The sequence below is a fragment of the Triturus cristatus genome, chromosome 4_1, assembly GCF_964204655.1.
Source record: "Triturus cristatus chromosome 4_1, aTriCri1.1, whole genome shotgun sequence".
Taxonomy (NCBI): Eukaryota; Metazoa; Chordata; class Amphibia; order Caudata; family Salamandridae; genus Triturus; species Triturus cristatus.
The window spans coordinates 222707874-222715714 of NC_140585.1; positions in this window are offsets into that span (position 1 = coordinate 222707874).

Sequence of the window (7841 nt, forward strand, 5' to 3'; positions counted from 1 at the left end):
ATTCCACACTTTTTGCGAGTGGAATAGTATTTTGCAAACCAACCTATCTACTGTTTTGTCTGTTCGCAAGATATTAAATTGCAGGAGGTTGCAGAATAACATGCTTAATAATTATTCATTAGACAGGTGCCAATTTGCGAGATTCGGCTGTAATCACAGGGATGGTGCCTTGTAAGGGACAGCAAACCACCATCTCTATGACTACATTCCAAAATGTAAAACATTTTTTTTAATGCAACTCATGTTCCTTGTTTTGCTTTGGGAAACGTCTCCCCCCTGATAGCGAAAGGAGAAGGAGACCTAAGTAGACTCTTTCTCCTTCGCAAATTAGTTACCAGCTAAACTAGAGGGTTGTTAGCTCATCAATGGTTTGCACCACCTATTGCAGTCACAAACTTTCAAAAAAATCCTTTCCAAATTGTAAATTTCCTATTTGCAATTCGAATACAATCACAAACGTCCCTTTACTAATCAAAGAATTTTTCAAATTTTAAAAAGAGTTTTGTACATAATGATTGGCACTTTTGTGGTCCTGATCCTTGTGATTTTGTATCATAAGGCCCTTAGTTCTAAAAGAGGCTGAGATGCAGGCACTAAGTTATTGGTCTAAAGGTCCCAAATGTTTCAAAGTGTTTTGACAGACTTGGTACAGAATGCAACTCCATTACACCATTGGACGAGACATACCTACGTGGAAGGCCCTTAACGTATTTTTATTGTGCTCCACAAATGCTCCTATTCCTTTACTCTTACCTGCAGATGTGGCTGATGATAAAGATGATTAGAACCTTTGCAAAACTATTTAAGGCTGTTTACTCCTCCAATGCTATGTACTCACTCTTAATCACAAAGCCACGGGAATGTACCAGGGCGAGATATAGGATTATCAAAGGCCTCCATGCTATCAGGGCACCTTTTTCTGCTGTAAATCAGTGCATTCTGTAATTATTAATTCTGGTCCAGTTCAATTTAACAAATAAGACTACAACATCTAGAAATAGTGATTTCAAAAAGAAGAACAAGAAATGAAAATGTTGTATCCCAGGTAACATAGTGACATCTAATACATAGGGTGATTTTATCAAAATATAAACAATTGCATGGGACCCCTAATTATGTGACCAACACAATATAAATGAGAGATTTTATTCCAATCTCATGACAGAAGGGAATAAAACTATGGTCCTGATTTAGAGTATCAAGGATAGAGTTAACTCCGGTAGGATGGCAGAGAGCAGTACCTCCGCCATCCTGAGAGACCTTCCCTCCCAACAAATTTTTTTTCCGCTGGCTGTGTGAACAACTCTCTACCTTAATAGGAACTGTCTCATGATGGCTCCTGTTTATGCATGAAACGTTTGACGGACAGAAGGGTTAGACATGATGGCTGGCCAGCCAAACTTTAAAAAACTGAGTTTATTTTTGAAAAACAAAAAAATGAATGGTCCCTCATGCTAGGAGTTTTCTGCCAGGGTGACGGCGTCATTATTTATTTTCCTATTCCCTTACAGCCAAGTGTTACTTTAAATAGGATAGATGGCATAAACTCCTTTCATTGATGGCTCCTACTCTGTTGGGCCATCAGAGGAAGTATTCAGTTGAGGAGCCACAAGTAAAGGAATGGGACTATAATCAATTGTACTGAATGTCATTGAAAGATGAATGAATTTTCCCAGTAAATTAGAGAAACACATATAAGCATCAAAAACACAGAAGAAACAAAAATCACAAGCAAATTTTATTCATTGACTTAATTACAAATATTGAAACAAAAAAAACCACTGAATATACAGAGACATTTTGTTACCTTCATTCTTGCGACCTAGGGATCAATCTTTTCGCAGTTCCAGTTTAATAATAATTTTCCAGAAAGGGGATGTGGATCCACTATTGAGGTTTCAGAACAGATATGGGATGATTCTCTTTAAAATACCATGTTCTGGCTGTAGCTCAGACACAGCCTTTGTGCTAGTTGATGGCTCTCACAGCAGTAGCAATGGTGCTGGCTTCACACAGGAGTATCCAAAACAAGGTCACAATGAAGCCTATGATCGAGGCACCTGGCTTACTTCAGCCTTCCTGGGCAGTCATCAGGCACAGGAAAAAGGGCAGCCCTGCTTAGAAACATTGGCATTAATAACAAGAGAAATCTCTGCCTTACCTCTCACTTCTTACATCTACCCTACATCGTCACTCAGAAAGAAATAATCGGTAGCCCTTTGCTAAAAAAGACCTCACATAGGGGCTCATTATGATGGCGGAAGGACCGCAACCGTTGGGTCGGCGGTGGCGGTCCTTCCACCATCACTGGAGATTTTACCCACCACCAAATTAGGATGGCGGTGGGTATCGCGGCAGACGCAAAGTCCGTCTGGCGCTTTTCTGCTGGAGGTAATTGAACCAATTTCCTGGCAGACGAAAAAGGGCCACTAATATGGTGGCAGTGCATTCCTTGCGGAAAATGCGGTCTCAAGGGGTGCCATTAGGTCATTTTCAAGAGGAGTACTTTGACAAAGGTGTTACTACAAGCCCCTCTACCCCTGCAGATCATGAGGCATATTTCTACCTAAACAAAAATACAGCGTGTCAGTGTACAACCGTATGTATTAAGTATCAGGTGAACACACATTAGGTGTGCACCCCATTGTTTCCTATTCACAGGATTCTTTAGGAGTGGTATGCACGGGGCTAGCCCTTGTGTGGTCCTGAAGAAGAGCTTTAGGGGAAAGCTCGAAACATGTTGACCCAGTACTAGGGACTCTATACTCATTACAGTAAGGTCTTTCCCTAGTACTAACCCCTGATTTTAAAACTTACCAACTAGGAGCAGGAATAAAATATTAGCTAACTAGCTAGGTATTTTCAATCTATTTTTCCTACTCCACATCACTGCACCACACATATTTTCCAAACACGAAGTGATCCTACAAAGTTCGCAAGTCGCAGCACACCTCAATCCACAGCGGATTGAGAGGACCCCAATGATGAACCATGCCACCTAGGGGTAAACCTGTTGGGTGAGTGGGCTCTAGAAAGGAATTTTTCTTTCTGTAAAGAGGGTTTTTCACACATGTTCAGCAAAGTCTTCATCACTCAGAGGTCAGAGTGTAACAGTCCCTGCTTTTTATTCAGTTTGCATGAAGAGTTTTCTGCAAATACTTACCAGTTCTATACGTGGGCTAAAGAGCTGGGGTTTGTTGGGGCTGGCAGCATAAAACGCATGAATATGAACCATTTACAAAAAAGGTTCTCTAGTAGATGTGGCCTAGAACACATAGGTGTCCTCCTGCTCCTGGTCTTCTTCCTTCTGTTCCAGGTCCTCCTGTGCCTTTGGGCATTGGTCCAGCTCCCAGTCTTCTTCCAAGTCCTTCTTTTATGGTTGTTTTGGTCCTCCTGATTCTCATTTAGCCCTGGTCCAACTAAGTTCTGGTCACTCTGGTACAGGTTTCCTGAATCTGGTTCACCTGGTTGTAGTCCTTTCTGACCCTGGGCTTGTTGGATCTGGGCTTCCTGGTCCTGCTGCTTACTCATTCTTATATTAACCATTCCCTGGCTTCCTGATCCTCATACTACTGATCCTTATCCTGATTCTGCTGGTCTGCTTGGACCTTATCCACATAGCCCTGTTATCCTGGTTTTCCAAGGGAGGCACTCCTAGTCTTCCCAGTTGGGTCATTCTGATTCCACTTGCCCAGGTCCCTGTGGTCCACCGGGTACTGTATCAATTGGTCCTGGTCCTCTTAATTAGGTCTTGGGCTGGGCCAGGTTATTTTGTTCCTATTAGTCTTGTGGCGCTGGTTGTCCTGGTTCCTCTGATTCTCAAAAGCCTGGCCCTTGTACCCCAGTATCTAGTTCCTTCTCCACTTGGCACATCTGTTATTTGTTTCCTTGGTTCTCACCTCTCTGGTCTTCCTAGCCCAGTTCCTGTTCCTGCTTATTCTGATACTTCTAGTCCACCTAATCCTTCTCTATCTAGTCCCTGTTCTTAATGGGCCTAGTCCAACCACCCCTGACTTGACTACTTATCTGTGTCCTCCTACAACAAGTCATGATACATTTTGCCCTGGTTCTTTTGCACGTTGGCATCCTGGACTAACTTGCCCACTTTGTCCTGATCTTAGTCACCTGGTTTGAATCATTAAGGCTCCTGTCATCCTAGCTTTCCTTGTCCTGGTCCTCCTTTTCCTCCTTGTCCTGTTATGCTAGGTCCTCTGTGGCTTGAGCTTCCTTTTCCCCTTGGATGTGGTCCCACGGATTCTCCTTGTCATTGTCCTCTTAGTTCTTGTTCTGCTGGCTCTGGTTGCATTGCCATCTCCTCTTGATTCTTCAGGTCCTGTTCTCCTAGTCTTCCCCACCCTCACGCTGGTTTGCCTATTTATGGCTTTTCCTATCACAGTCTGTGTTCCTTTCCTTGTTTTGTGTGCACTAGACTTGATCCGTTTGTTTCTCGCCCTCCTTGTTTATTTGTATACCTAATCCGCTTGGCCCTGGTCTTCCTGGCCATCCTGGTGCTTTCAGCCCCCCCTTGTCTTAGCTCTTCCTTTTCTTTCCTGATCTTCTTGACCTTCGTCCATTTGACCTGGTCCTTCTGATCCTTCTCCCCCTCCTCATCTGACTCCTAGTACATCAGTTCCTGGTTCTGCTGGTACCCTAAATCTAGCTGTCCTCTTGTGTCCTTACCCTCTTAGCCATTGCCCTCTGTGCCTTTGTACTCCTGGTTTGGATCATCCTTGCCCTCTTGGCCTTGTGCATTTCATCATGTCCTTCTGGCACTGCATTCAATAGTCTAGGCTCTCTTGGTCCTGGTTCTATTTGTTTGGGTTCTTCTGAACCTCGTCTTTTTGATTCTGCTCCTCCTGGACATCCAGGTCCAGTCCCCTTAGTCTTCCTGGATCTGGCTGTTCTGCTCCTCCTAAACTTCCTCTCCTTGGTGCTGCTACCCTCAGGTCATGTTCTTTCTGTTCCACTTGGTACTTTGTGCCCTGGTTCTATGGTCATGGTCCCCTTGGCACTCCTAGACTTGTTTCTGGTCCTCTTGGTGCTGATCCTTTTAATCCTTCTTGTTCTGGTCCTGGTTCTAATGGCTCTGGACCTCATAGTATTTCTGGCACTGAGTCCCTCATCTTCCCTGCTTAAACTGGCCCCTGGCCCTATTGGCTTAGATCTGGTCCTGATCCTTTTGGCCCTGGTCTTCCTACCCATTGTCTTCATGTTTCTACACAAACTCATCACAGTCCTCCTTTAGCTGGTCCTTCTGGGCCTCGCCATCCTGTTGCTCATCTTCATGGCAATCCAGTTCCTTTGGCAGCTTGTTGTGGCCCTGTAGCTACACAGGATGTAATCCAAGTGATCCTTTGAGTTCACTTCTTTCTCCTGGGTAATGGGTGTAGCAGGTCAGGTCCTTCAGTGCTCTTCTCAGGTCACAGACGGCAGGACCAATTCCCTTTTATGTCTGGCACTAGCTAGTGGGTGGGGTTGACTCCTGACCCCCTCCCTAACTAATTGGGTAACGGTTCCCAGGAGTAGCCCTTTGCAGGTGTTCCTATTTACCCTACTGTAAACACTCCCACAGTGCCCTTCACTCTCAAACTCCAAGATGGGGATTCCCTTAAGTAGAGCCTATGTTCCCACCTAGAAGTGTGGCCAGGACATGAGTAGTCCCCTATTCCGTGGTCACTCAAAGCCAGTTCACCAAACCCTGTGGGGGGAAAGGGCAGCTCTCCCCCAACTGGGTTTGGAACCAGCCTGATTTGGAGGACAAAGACTGCGACTTTCCAGATCTCACCTAAAATGTGCTTGTGACAGAGCAGGCCCATTTGCAGTAAAAGTAGTTGCTGGGCCTACTCTAACTAGACTACCTGCCAGAGTAACAAAAACTCCTCCCCACACCCAAGTCGGTGTCTCTGCTTTGGGAGCAGTTTTTGGACATATTAACGGCTAATCACTCATTGGGTTACTGCCGGGGAGCTGATATAATTTACCCACCAGGAGCTTTGGACAGGGAAAGTCTATCTATGTAAAAGTTATTGCTCTTCCATATGTATTACACATCTGAATTCATGATTGAGTTGGGCTTTTAAGCTGTTCCATGCGCAGGACGGCTGGGAGTCGTCCTGCGCCACGGTGCTCGTGAGTAAACTGATACCTCACTTGTGTGGCTGTCCAATGCAGAATCGGCTAAAAACGCATTTTTTAAAACCTTAGAATTCGCTGTGCTATACCTTTAATTCCTATATTTTGGCCCTTCCCAGTTACAGGCCCTTGGCCCACCCACACAAGTGAGGTATCATTTTACTCGGGAGACTGAGGAGAACGCTGTGTGGTAGGACATTTGTACCGGCATGGTGATCCCATCCAGAAATGTGTGGAAAATGTGATTTCTTTCAGCTAAATATGAGGTTTGTAGGGGATTCTGGGTAGGAAAACGTTGGGGGATCCACGCAAGGCATACCTCCCTGGACTCCCCAGGGTGTCTAGTTTTCAGAATTGTGTGGGTTTGGTAGGTTTCCCTAGATGGCTGCCGAGCCGGGACCAAAAACCCAGGTGCCCCCCGTTGCAAAACCAGTTCGTTTTGTGATAGTTCATTTTGATGTCCCCACAATAGGTTTTGGGCACTTACCTGCCACGGGCACTTGGCCCACCTACACGAGTGAGGTACCATTTTTATCGGGAGACCTTGGGAAATGCTGGGTGGTACGAAATATGTGTCAGTCCAGTGATCCAACAACATTCCCACACAGAAATTTGAGAAAAATTAGATTTTTTCAGCCAAATTTGAGGTTTGCAGGTTATCCTAGGTAGGAAAACGTTGGGCGTGCATGCAAGCCATACCTCCCTAGACTTCCCCGGGTGTGTAGTTTTCCAAAATGTGTGAGTTTGGTAGGTTTCCTTAGATGGCCTCCAAGCCCGGGCCACAAAACCAGATGCCCCACCTTGCAAAATCAGGTTGTTATGTGATAGGTAATTTTGATGTCTCCACAATACGTTTTGCGCCCTTCCCTGCCATGGGTACTTGGCCTACTCATAAAAGTGATGTACAATTTGTATCGAGAAACTTTGGGAATTGCTGGGTTAGTGGAAGTTTGTGGATCCACGCATATTCCAGAACTTTCCATGACAGAAATGTGAGGAAAAGGTGTTTTGTTTTAGAAAGTTTGAGGTTTGCTCAGGATTCTGGGTAACAGAATCTGGTGAGAGCCACTCAAGCCACCCCATCCTGGATATACCTGGGTATCTAGTTTTCAATTTTTTTTACGTTTTCTAGGTTTCCCTAGGTGCCGCCAGAGTTAGGGTTCAAAATCAACAGCTAGGCACTTTGCAAAAAAAGGATCAGTTTTCACTGTAAAAATGTGGTGTGTCCATGTTGCATTTTGGACCGTTTCCTGTCACAGGCACTAGGCCTACCCACACAAGAGAGGTATCACTTTTATTGAGAGACTTTGGGGAATGTGAGGTGGGTGGAATTTTGTGGATCCGCTCAGTTTCCAGAACTTTCCATCACAGAAATGTGAGGAAAATGTGCTTTTCTTTTAACTAAGTTTGAGGTTTGCAAGGGATTCTGGGTGACAGAACCTGGTGAGAGCCACACAAGTCACACCACCCTGGATTTCCTTGGATGTCTAGTTTTCAAAAATGTATCGGTTTGCTAGGTTTCCTTAGGTGCCGGCAGAGCTAAAGTTCAAAATCCACAGCTAGGCACTTTGCAAAAAAAGAGCCAGTTTTCACTGTAAAAATGTGGTGTGTCCATGTTGCGTTTTGGCCCGTTTCATGTCATGGGCACTAGGCTTACCCACACAAGTGAGGTACCATTTTTATTGGGAGACTTTGGGGAATTCAGGGTG